We start from the raw sequence: 13,676 nt of genomic DNA on the forward strand, positions 1-13,676 counted from the left end.
GGTATTTTGAAAATTTTAGATGCGATTTAACAGAAATTTTTAACCGAGGGTTAAGATTGAAAAAAAATTGAAAAATTGAAACCTTAAATTGACATATTTTAAAGTTTGGATACTTTATTTCAAAAGTAATGAAACATCAAATATTAAGTGAAGTTTTTCCAAAAATTAATAACTTCAAGGTGATCAAAAATTTAAAACTTGTAGGTAATGGATTGAGATCCCATATAAATAACAGAAGCTCAAGCAGCGAAGAGAATTATTTGTTCGCCACTTTTTTCGAAAAAATATTCTCAACTGAACATCGAAACAAACGGAGTGTAAATGTGTTGAAAACTCTCGCTCATTGTCTCGATTTAGCACCAAATTTAGAGGCAAAATATCATTTTCATTGTGCATACAATTACTCATTGCCAGTGCAATAGGATTAGGATATTTCTGTTACTTGCACAAAACACCTAATGTAAAGTTTTAGAAGGTGTATCAGCCACAGCAGCACTTGAAATTGCCGGTGGTCCTCTCCCAAGACCACCTTGAGGTCCAGAAGTAGTAGTAGAAGCATCTGTGTGAACTTCTGAAATAAAATTCGGACCTTCAACTTTCCTCCTCTGCTGCCATTTATTCTTTCTCAAATCAATTGCATCCTTCAACATGAACCTAACCCTAGAAGATAAATTCATATTATTGGATAATGCCTTCATTCTATCAAAATATGCATCCAAATGCTCCTTAGCCTTTTGATGGTCGATCATCTCCCCAATAGTACTCATAATTTGCACAAAGCTTCAACATCTTCTTCATCAGGATCCTGATACTGACCCAGAAATTTCTGTATGCACATGTGCATTATTCGCTCAGTCAACATTTTCTTCTTGTACAACTCCCCTATTAATCTAATGTTACCCAACATTCTTCTTCTAGCCTTAACTCTCTTCTCTTCTCTTTGCTCTGCAGATTGTTTGATCTCACCCTCTTCCTCAGCTTTATTGGCTTCTTCTTGCTTTCTTTCTCCCCTCTCAAATTCCTCCTGGCACTTGTTCAGAAGAACTCTCTTGAAAGTTACCTTTTCATTATCTTCATTGAAATCAGGCAACTTCCCAGCCAGATGACTACAAAAATTTACATACATCTCACAGTAAATAGGCTCCAATAAAGCTCTGTCAAAGATCTGTGAGACAAAACTAATTAGAGTGGCAGCATTGTCAATGTCAATTGCTTTCACTTGCTCAATAAGTTTCTCAATGGTCGTTGGAGTAAGTTTGTTTAAAATATCTCTTATTTGCCTTTGCTTTGCTTGTTCCTCTTCCGCCACTTTACCCACTTCATATTTCTTCTCGGCTTTGTGCATCATCAGTTCCCGATTACCTGTAATTGGATATTAAGCAAGTCTAAACAACTTTTACTATCCTTATTAAAAGATGGGTTTCATCAATCCACAAAATTCACAGATAGGAGTAGTATTCAAACTTAAAATGATCAATCCTAGAACAGTAACTCAAGTATTGCAACATTTATAATGACTCTTTCTCTACAATTTGAGTTTTCTGATACACAAGCCGGGTAGCTAAAACCACCATATATTGAAATTATTAGTCACTTCTCAAAATGGCTTGATATGCAGAAGACCTGTATCAAGGTCTAGTAAGAATACTTGAGTATAATCTTCAACAACATTACATAAAACATATCTAGTGTCAAAAATAGGAGATTGTTTTCTATATCATATAAATAAGATGTCAGGTTGACGACCCAGAGTTATGATTCTAAAAGATAACCTGGAGTGAAATAGTAGCTTATCCAAAGTAAAGAGCTACAAAGGAAGGCACAGAAGCTTTCTTTGGTCCTTATAATCCAAGAAAACAAGAGGGGGAGTACTTGCTCCATACACGCATGTTTAGATGCCAAAAGGAATGAATAAGAGGTGAAAAACAAACAACACTAAGGTTGCTGTAATCAGTATGTAATTGACTCAACTATGAAATTCCCATCATTGAAATTTGATCATTAATTAATATAACAAAAATTTAAACGAGAGAGAGAGAGAGAGAGAGAGAGACAGACAGACAGACAGACCTGGCAATGGCATGGTGTTTAGTGGGATAACTTGGTCTCTGCGAAGATAACCATTAAGATTACATGAGAGAATGAGAGAGGCTTTAAGAGGGTATTGGGTAACATGAACTAAAAGATTCTGTTCTTGCTTTTTACTTTTCTTTTCTCTTCTTTCCTTAGGTAACAGTACAATAATTGCCAAGGTGATGGTTTAGAAACCAATCAGATCGAAAGAGAAATGCTACTATTACTTTATTTACTGTCGAAGTACTTCTTTATTAAGTTGGGATATGACAGTCAAAATTATCATCCATGTGAAATATTAATTTATTCAAAATTTAATGATAATTTTTACAGCGCTTAAGAATAAACATTTGAAAATTTATGTTCATTGCCACTCTAGTGAGTAAACCCTTGAAAGTAAGTATTTTGAAGTACATGAAACATTTCTCAATCATTCTCCGTAGAGAAATACTACATGAATTCTGTTTTTTACTCTCAAATGCTTACTCTTTAATGTAGTGTGACAGTTTTCACGTCAGCTTTCTACAACAATATTTTTTAATTTCATTCGCTTATTTTCTTTCTATAACTATCACGTTACAAAGTATAAAATAGGGAGTTCTTGTAGCAGTTGGTAGGGAACATTCCGTAGATACTTTCAGAAGAAAGCGCAGCCAATTGTTCCAGAGAAAAGGGTATCCTCGTGAAGACATGCTTTTTTAACAGAAAATGAGGACAAATTACTATTTTTTGTTGCAACTGTCACTCTTCATCTCCTCTGCAACGTTTACTTTTCTCATTTCCTGTTGTAGATACCTTTTATAAAGCGGTAAGATTGTTGTTAAAAATTATATTTTTTTCTTATAATTATTTTATAATGGTGATATGATAGTTTCGACAAACACTTACATCAGACATTGTTTAAAAAAATAAGAAAGAAAGGAAAAAGAAAATTTGATTGAGATTATCTTGTCAATGCAAATGTGGAGATGTTTCATTCTGTTGGGTTTATCCACATCGGTTTTGGAAGGGGTTAGTAGTCAGTTTATAAGTGTGAGGGAAAACATCACTTCATGAGTTAATTTTTGGAGTTGAGAGAAGTCTAAGACCACCTAACATATTCAAACATATAATGGAATAATCCAGGAGACTCAGAGAGGTCCAGGAGACAATCAGATTCAGAATAATCCAGAGATGGTGGCTACACGATTGGAGGCTCAGAGAGGTCCAGGAGACAATCGGATTCAGAATAATCTAGAGGATGAGGGAACTTCTTCCCAGCCTGAAATAACGATGGCCTTCCTCACGAAGAAGATAGTTCAAACGTAGAAGGAAATGCAAGACTTAGCAAAGAAAGAATGCTCTGCTTTGCAGCAACGCAATCCAGAAGATTCTCACTCAGCGACAGAGCCGCTCGAAGAAGAAGAGACTCGGAATGACCAAGCTGTTGAGAAAGTGCCTTGAATCTGGCGGTGGGGCCAGCTATGTCTTGGAGTCCTTGTTTCACTTGGACTTGGAGTCCTCTACTTTTCCAGCTTGTAGAAGAAGTTGGTGGGGCCTTTTCCCTTTTGCTCTTGGTTTTAAGAGAAAGAGAGGAGGGTGCAAAATTGAGAGGAAGAAAAGGTGAGAGCTCCGTAAAAAAGAGAGGTTTTTTCTTTTTCGATATTATTCTTTCTTTTGGGTTAAAGTGAGAATTGGGTGTATCGAAGTTTTGAGTTTGAGTGATTTTCTCGCCTTGTTACTTTCTTGTACTCACCTTTTGATATTGGATTTTCTTCGGGATTGCCTCTGCAGTAAACGTACCTCAGTTTGAGGGAACCAATTAAATCTTGGTGTCGTGTGTAATTGATTTAATTTTGTTATCTTCTTATTTTTCGCATCTTACGGGTTTTGAAAAATAGGATAAATTTCCTAACACAAGCTGGAGATCCTACCGGGAGAAATAAGACACTAGTTCAGAACTAGGAGGATTTGCGTGAAATATGGGACAACCGAGAGGCTGAATCCCAAAAACCCCCTCCTTTCAAGGAGGTGACCAAAGGGGATGAAAAGAGGTTGAAGGACTTGATCGAGAAGATGGAACGACGCTACGACCTTCTGTTTGATGCAGTTCAGTAATAACACAAATGGAGCAATTCCAAGGTTGTAAACCTGTTGCAGAAGACAACTTCTCCATTTAATGACGAGGTGGCTGCTTTTCGCCTTCCCAAAAGGTTTAAAGTTCCAAATATTCCTGTGTATACCGGGCAGGAAGATCCAATTGAGCATCTAGAGAATTTTCGGGCTCATATGGATTTGCATGGAACACTGGGTGAGGCGGCGTGCCGAGCCTTCTCCCTCACACTCTTGGGAAGTGCTCGAGATTGGTACAGAAGGCTTCCCTCGAGGTCTGTTAGTAGTTTTGATGATTTCGGAAAAATGTTTCTAACGCAGTTCATGGCCGGAATTGTGAGGAAGAAACCTGGGGGGTCCTTGATGTCTTTACACCAAGGCTGTGATGAGTCACTGAAAGATTTCCTTCTGCGTTTTAATCAGGAGAGGCTCACCACTGAAAATCCTACTGAGGAGTTTGTCCACTCTGCCTTGTTCCAGGGTATCTGGAAAGATGGGCCTTTAATGACAGACCTAGCTCGGAGACCATCACGTGATCTCCATGAGTTCATGGAAAGAGCTGAGGAGTTTATAAATCAAGAAGAGACGCTCCAAGCACTATTGGGGCAGGGATCCGCTTAGGTGTCTAGCTCAGGGGAAAAGCAAAAAAAAAAAAAAAAAAAGACTTTCGAGAAAGTTAGGATGCAGCCGGACACCAGACAAAGAAAAAAATTCCATGATTACAATTGGACTCCCTTTAATTCCCCAATTGGGGAGGTCCTTGCGGTGATCAAAAAAGACCCAATGTATGAGAAGCCTAAGGAGATAATTGCCACTCCGCCAACCAGAATAGCCCATCGGTACTTTGCTTACCATGAGTCGAAAGGGCACGGCACCGAGTCTTGTAGGTCCTTGCAAATAATGATTGGGAAGTTCATTAAGAATGGAAAGCTAGTACGGTTTTTGGTAAGCCAAAGGAATCAGCAAGAGCCCGTTCAAAATCGCCAGCATGAAGAGAGGCGAGACCAACCCCCGAGATACCGAGACAATCGTAGAGACAGAGAGGAACACCCCCGAGAGCTGTGAAGAGAGCCTAGCCATTGACCGAATGGCTGAGACAGACGCGAAAGAAGCTGAAGCCAGGTGAGACAGGCGAATAGAGAGAACCTTCCTGCTTTTTACAAAAAAGCATAAGTGAAAATTTCGATTTCCATGTGACATTACGACAACATCAGAGTTAAATAATTGACAGCGAAAATAAATTTTTCTTTAAAAATTTAGGAAACATAATACTTCAGAACTGACTGTATTACCTCATTATATTAAAATATGAATCACGTGTTCTAATATAATAAATACACTTAAAGCAATAACATATGTGCCACATGCGGCACTTAATAATATTTAACCATGGTTTTATCCTAATACAACCCAACATATTAAATACTACATATCAACAGAATTATTCCAGTAGTCCTTCTCTTCTATCCATCCTACATAAACTCGTATGTGATTATGGTTAACACCACAATCTCATACTGTCGGAAGAGTTAGTCAACTGCATCCCATAATATAATGACATATTGATACATTTAACAATACACAATACTATAACATGATATAATGACAGAATCATATGCACAGTCTTATTAACACTTTTATATTCTCGATCTCTCATTACTTAGCGTAGATGGATAGATAGATGTCGTGAGACTTAAACACATGATACGGTCTTATCATAAATGGATGAATAGATACCGTGAGACTCTAACACATGATACAGTCTTATCATTTAGATATCGTGGGTCTTATCATCCTCGGTCTTATCATAGATAGATACCACGGACTTTAACTAACTTTTTCCCTCATCAGTGCCGTGGGTCTCTTACCAAACTGGACTTATTGATGTGTGTTTTAAATAGTACTCGCAAGTGCACGAATCGTTTTGCAATATAGTGTTATGCAAGTGCGAGGTCGATCCCACAGGGAAATGGTCAAATATTAGTGTCTTGCTTGATTAACCCCATTTTAACCTAGTTCCAAAGGTTTGAGAAATGATTGAAGAACAAAAGACTAAAGGAAAAAGATGTAATGAAATATGCAAATTAAAAGGGAACTAAGGTTAAGGAATCCACCAAACCAAATCCTACAACTCACACTCTTGGTTCCCACTTGAACACCCAAAGAACATTAAGCTTAGGGTGTTATTCAAGTTTCTTAACCATAAACCCAAGAATTATTAAATGAATCCAACACATTGACAAATCACAAAGAGTACCGATTGAAATCAAAACATCCAATGTATCATTCAATCACAATGGATATCATCATTCAAACCGATAAAACAATGTATTAGTCGGTTGAAACACATAAAATGTCCTCTATCCACCACTAACCACATTCATTGCAAAAGATAAAGCTTTAAATGAATGGAACTTGAACAACTAATATGATATATCATTAAATGTGCAAGTGGTACAGCAAAATTGTGAGTGTCATCAATGGAAAGGTTTCATCCTCAACCCTAGTTGAGGTTACTAGCCTTCCATGACTAAGAACACCACAAGAAAATGATGAACAACCATGGAAATGAAAGAAAAGCTCTACAAAAAGAAAGCATCTGAAAATAAACTACTGAATTACACTACAAGAAGCACGAAATTAAACCTATCTACAGAGTTTCTGCTCTATTCTTTCCTCTCCTACTCTCTCTACTCTCTTCTTCAACAAGGGGATGGCCATGGCTTTTATAGAAGAAAGCTTAGGGCAAGAAATGACTCTTCTACCCTCCTCTAGGGTTCCTCTGCAGCTAGAGACAACCACAAACACGAAACCAGCGTGTTCTGCAGCGGAAATCAGAGGGAGGACTGCTTTTTGGCTTCTGATTGGGCATTCTGGCGTGCTCTGCAAAAGTAGTTTCTGGGAAATTTCGATCGATCGACTTTTATTTCGATCGATCGACTTCGGGCAAAGTTTCGATCGATCGACTTTTCAGGATCTCCGAATTTCCAGCTATTTCCTTATGAAATTTGTCATTCCTCTCTTATTATCCTATAGAAACAGAAAACACAAAAACTAACCAAAACATTAGAAAATAACAAGGCTAAAGGTCTAACTAGTGCAAATCAAGGGGTCCAAATACACAATATTTGGCACTCATCACTTATCATGGGACTTAAACTCTAAGTTATTTGTTCGTTCATTCATTCCTTAGGACTTAAATCTTTGGTCTTTCTTATTAACAGGTTCATATCTTATGATAGTATAATATGCAATGCCATTTATATCACATACCATTTAATATCACAATATCATAGTAATCAATATCATCGTGTAATCAAACAAACTAATAACACCACATAATCAAACAAACCACTCTTTGTAAGTATTCTAGTAATACTCACTTACACGTATACCTAAACCTAAACAATTGCATATCATTAAATAAACCTATATATCACTACATTAAAGAATTCAGTATCATTCTCAGTGAGTAGAATACTTACAGTTCTTTCCTACTACAAAGATTGATCCACAGAAAGACAACTGCATAGTTATACATATACGATTAGTGTAAAATACTAAGTAACTATTTACCACTTTATTTCACTTATGACTCATAAATCATTTAACCTAATTTCTAATACCACATATTTTATACGGACATTATAACGGTATTTACAAATAATGACCACAATATCATTTTTAATAAAAATAGTCTTTTTCACTTTTAAATCATAATAACATAATATCTCTTTATAGACATAATAATTAGTATAACTAATTGTCACAATTATAAAATAATTCTAATTTTATACTTTTATAAAATTAAGCACAATAACGGCATTAATATATTAAATGCCTAATAATATTTTAAAAGCATTTGAACAACATAACTGTGCTTTTATTAAATAATGACTTTTATTTGGGCATTACAACTGCGTGTTTTATAAATTATTACTCCGCTTTGAAAAGCCCTATTTAAAACATCACTTAAAACGTTAGATAACTTATAATAATAAAACTCATAAAATCACAAATAAAGCTTATTTAAAAACTTAAATATCATTTTCCTTTATTATATTTTTCTTTTCCTTATTTGCCTTCTCTGTTTCTTTTTCTTCTTATCTTCCTTTTCTTTTCTTGTTGCATTACACACACACACAGGGACAGAGAGCTCGAAAGAGTGAGAGACATAGAGCTCGAGAGAGAGAGACTTACAAAGAAGAGCAAGAGCTGGTGAGATGGAGATGATCTTTTCCTGTTTTTGTTCACCAACCTGTGTGTGTGTGTGTGTGTGTGTGTGAGAGAGAGAGAGAGAGAGAGAGAGAGAGAGAAGAAGAAGAAGAAGAAGAAGAAGTTCTTCTTCTTCTTCTTGCTGGACCAAAAGTATGAGAGGAGAAAGAAAAGTTTTCTTCTTCCTCTTCTCAACTACTGAACGTGAGGTTTAAGAGGGGCAAGAAGCTACTAACCCGAGAAGAAACAGAGAGAGTAAAGGGTGAGTGATTCTACAAAAAATACAGAGAAGAGAGGGGAGAGTTTCTGGTTTGGCTTATCTTTTCTTTTCTTTTCTTTTCTTTTGATCCAACTACTGTAAACCGAGAGAGAGAGAGAGAGAGAGAGAGAGAGCTTCCTCTAAATTTCTGTTGATTATTTACTCTAAGACCATCATGAATTGTTGTCCAGAGAAAGAAACAGAAAGAAGAGAAGTGTGAGAGAACCAGAGAGAGAGAGAGAGCATTTCCTGCGGGAGAGAAAACAGAGGAATAAGGAAGAAGAAGAGGATTGGTGTGCGTGAACCGAAGGGGGTACGTCTCTATTTATACACAAATGGATGGTCCAGATGACTTGATTTTGATTGCATCTAACGGCTGGGAAGAATTGGATAAGAGATATAATGCTTAAAGGAATCGGATGTTAGGTGCGTGAACTTGCTGTCTGCTGAAGAATGTTGCTGGAGCAACTCTGCAATCGAGCGCACCATTTGTGTGGGATTGAGTGCAATCATGCCGAGCGTCAGTGTTGGGCTAAATGTTGATGGGCTTGAGCAAAACTCATTGTGCTCGAGCGCACATGCGTTCTGAACCTTAAACTAGTTTTCTTTAGTTTTAAAGCTTGGTTTATTTAAGCCCTTTTAATAAATTAGACCTATTATAATCTCTCTCTAATAAATATTTATTCTTTATAAATATTTATACTTAAAATTGATGAATATTTATCTTAGGGAAAGATAAAGGGAAGCTGTTGTGGGGTGTTTTTGTATAGGGAAAAAAAAAGTGGTTTGGTTCCCTAAATTTTCCCTAAAATAGGAAAAATGGTTGGGAACCTGCTGCTAGTGCTCTAAGGGATGAGGAATTGATAGTGAGAGTTAGAATTGATAGATGTGATATAAAGTAAAAAAAATTTGTATAGAAAAGTGAAAAAAAAAAAAAAAAAAAAAATTGTAATGAATTTTTTTATTTAAATAATAATAAAAAATTATTGATGTGATATAAAGTTGAAATGTTTTGAAGTTAGTTATTTTTGGGATAAATCATTCCCCTTCCTTTGCCAAACAAGCCCTCTATTCTTTTTCCTTCCTTTTACACCAGATGACTCGCCATCTGAATAAGAATCTGCCCGTTTATCAAGCCTCAACTCTTCATGTGTGTTGGATGAGTAATCTTGACAGTAGTTTTATGGGGAACACTACTTCCGCACATCTTCACACTGCTCGATGCCATATCTTCGCACTGCTCGATGCTAAACTTCTCATCATTCAAACTCAAACCCAACGTATACCCTTTTCCTTTCTTCTTCCTATATCTATTTCTGTTCCTCTTCTTCCTTCCTCTTACACTAGATGACCCGCCGTCTGAATAAGAATCTGCCCGTTTATCAAGCCTCAACTCTTCATGTGTGTCTGGATGAGTAATCTTGACAGTAGTTTTATGGGGAACACTACTTCCGCACATCTTCACACTGCTCGATGCCATATCTTTGCACTGCTCGATGCTAAACTTCTCATCATTCAAACTCAAACCCAACGTATACCCTTTTCTTTTCTTCTTCCTATATCTATTTCTGTTCCTCTTCTTCCTTCCTCTTACACTAGATGACCCGCCGTCTGAATAAGAATCTGCCCGTTTATCAAGCCTCAACTCTTCATGCGTGTCTGGATGAGTAATCTTGACAGTAGTTTTATGGGGAACACTACTTCCGCACATCTTCACACTGCTCGATGCCATATCTTCGCACTGCTCGATGCTAAACTTCTCATCATTCAAACTCAAACCCAACGTATACCCTTTTCCTTTCTTCTTCCTATATCTATTTCTGTTCCTCTTCTTCCTTCCTCTTACACTAGATGACCCGCCGTCTGAATAAGAATCTGCCCGTTTATCAAGCCTCAACTCTTCATGTGTGTCTGGATGAGTAATCTTGACAGTAGTTTTATGGGGAACACTACTTCCGCACATCTTCACACTGCTCGATGCCATATCTTCGCACTGCTCGATGCTAAACTTCTCATCATTCAAACTCAAACCCAACGTATACCCTTTTCCTTTCTTCTTCCTATATCTATTTCTGTTCCTCTTCTTCCTTCCTCTTACACTAGATGACCCGCCGTCTGAATAAGAATCTGCCCGTTTATCAAGCCTCAACTCTTCATGCGTGTCTGGATGAGTAATCTTGACAGTAGTTTTATGGGGAACACTACTTCCGCACATCTTCACACTGCTCGATGCCATATCTTCGCACTGCTCGATGCTAAACTTCTCATCATTCAAACTCAAACCCAACGTACACCCTTCTCCTTTCTTCTTCCTATATCCATTTCTGTTCCTCTTCTTCCTTCCTCTTACACTAGATGACCCGCCATCTGAATAAGAATCTGCCCGTTTATCAAGCCTCAACTCTTCCTGTGTGTCTGGATGAGTAATCTTGACAGTAGTTTTACGGGGAACACTACTTCCGCACATCTTTACACTGCTCGATGCCACATCTTCGCACTGCTCGATGCTGAACTTCTCATCATTCAAACTCAAATCCAACGTACACCCTTCTCCTTTCTTCTTCATATATTTCTTTCTGTTCCTCTTCTTCCTTCCTCTTACACCAGATGACCCGCCATCTGAATAAGAATCTGCCCGTTTATCAAGCCTCAACTCTTCATGTGTGTCTGGATGAGTAGTCTTGACAGTAGTTTTACGCGGAACACCAAATTTTCCTCCCTGCTGCTGGGAGTACTGTGGGGACATGGTGATTCCCATACTGCTTAACTGAGGGGGCAACTGAGGAGGACCCATTTGAGTGGTGAAACTCAAGCCCTGGCCTTGATGAATAATTCCTTGAGTCTGCATAGGATGGGGTTGGAGACCTTGAACAAACACAGGCGGTTGCACTTGGGGCGGATTTCCCATCGCTAAAGGCATATGCAACGGCATTTGAAGCGAAGCGGCAGCTGTCATACCCTGAGATTGAAGCTGCTGGTTGGGGCCACCATATTGCACAGAAACCTGTGACTGGTGAAACGGCCTTGGGATGGACATCCCAGTCATAGGAAGACCAGGAGGCTTCTGTTGTTGGCTTGCTGGTGGTGCAGGTGAGACTTGTGCGTCCTTTTTGGCTTTGGGCACTGGATATGCCTCCCCAGTATTAGGTTGATTAACAGCACCTGCATCCTTCCTCAGTAACTGCTGCTTGGGTGCAGAAGGAGTTGGCAATGGAGAAACCAAAGCAGAAGATAATGGATTGGATACCAGGCCCTCAGAAGAAATAACAGCAGACACTGCCGACTGGTTAGTTGCCACTGGCGTTAACGACTTGGACGCCAATGGTTCAGTGTCATGTTTAGACTGCTGCAAAGTGCTTTCTGAACAAATCTCAGAATCCCTTTCAGGATGTGATGAGCTAGCTTCACCAGATGGTCTCACGTGTTTAGGAGATTCACCCTTTTCAGCACCATGTGAGCTATTTGGCCGCATTGAGTCTGCAACCTTTTCTCCAATAGAACCAGCTCTTGGCTTAACTGTAACTGGAATCGTTGTTGACGGAGCAGAGGAGATAATGATATGTAGATCACGGGAATGTTCCAAGTTTGGTAGATCTGCCACACTAGTATTAGGTTGATTAACAGCACCTGCATCCTTCCTCGGTAACTGCTGCTTGGGTGCAGAAGGAGTTGGCAATGGAGCGGCAGATCTAAAAGAATCATGGCGTGCCTGCAGATTAAAAATCACACAAAACTTTCTTAAATTACTAAATATAAATGCCAAGTGCGATAAATTTCTAACATCCCAAACTGAGTACTTGAATTATCTCAACGCCATATTCCCAAGCACAAAGGAAATGGTACACCAAAATTATACCAAGTTTGAATAGTACATCGTTCAAAGTTCCATAGTACTTGAAACAATAGACGAAAAGGAAGGGAGGACAGAGGATGCTACCATTAAGTCTCACTTTTAATAGACAAGCAGACCAGAAGACGAGACTCGAAAAAAAAAAAAAAGTACAAACCTGGTCCCGTTTCTGCTCATCCAAATTTGGCGGGGCTGTGCTAGTTTGATCAGGAACCTACAAAAACGAAAATCAACATAATCATTTGAATCTATCAAATAAGGTAAAGAAAAAATGTCTAGCGCCATTCTATAGAGAAAAAAACTAAACAAATTGCATTTAGTGAATGTGAGGGCATAAGCATACCTGCATCCCATTCATGAAACCAGGACTTACGGACCCAAACTGGAAGGAGAATGCCTCAGACGCATCTCCAGGGGCTGATCCATAGAAACCATTAAAAGCATATCATTAGTTATATTATTCTACTACTGCAAGTCAATGTCAAGATCAATAGTCTCCCATGCATATTATAACAAAATTCTTATAATTCATGCATAGTGGAACTATATATATCCAAAGCTTCTAGTCATACCCTTTATAGGTGTTCTGGGAGCTGCCGAGTCAGAGCTCATGGAGGCAGGTTGAGAAGTTGGAACCTTCGGAACAGTTCGGTTGCTTCTCTGAGGAGCCGACGACTCAGCTGGGCTTGTTACCGGCATATCAGATGCTCCTACCACACACCATTAAAAAATAATAATAATAAATAAAATTGAAAAAACAAACAAACAAAAGGAACAAATTCCATCCCAATCAAACAGGCAGTATCCATCGTGAAACTCAATGACGCTTCCTTGACTTTCAATAAAAACCCATCAACATTCTCCAACAAAATTCACAAAGCAATAAACCATAACTGTAAAAGACAATTTTTTGTTTTTTTTCTTTCTCTTTTAGAAAAACAATCTTACCATGAAATTGGGGCTGCACATGGGAACCATTCTGTACAGCAGCACTACGCGGCGTCGACACATTACTAGACTCCAACGGAGAGGAATTCACAGTGGGCACGCTTGCCCTAGACTGCCCTCCTTGTGCATTATTGTTATCCCTCTTCAAACTGAAACACACACCCAAAAATACCCAAATCACAAGCCAGCAAAACAAACAAAAAAACCAAACCTTAATTCCCTTATCCACCACAAAACAAC

The 13,676-nt window shown here is 38.3% G+C and overlaps 1 pseudogene; it reads right to left on the reverse strand.

Annotated features, from left to right (window-relative positions):
* Window positions 1–9,610: 9,610 nt before the first annotated feature.
* The window catches only part of LOC133879210 (uncharacterized), a 29,009-nt pseudogene continuing 24,943 nt past the window's right edge, over window positions 9,611–13,676 (reverse strand).

Source organism: Alnus glutinosa, chromosome 10, assembly GCF_958979055.1.
Source record: "Alnus glutinosa chromosome 10, dhAlnGlut1.1, whole genome shotgun sequence".
In the NCBI taxonomy this organism is placed as follows: domain Eukaryota; kingdom Viridiplantae; phylum Streptophyta; class Magnoliopsida; order Fagales; family Betulaceae; genus Alnus; species Alnus glutinosa.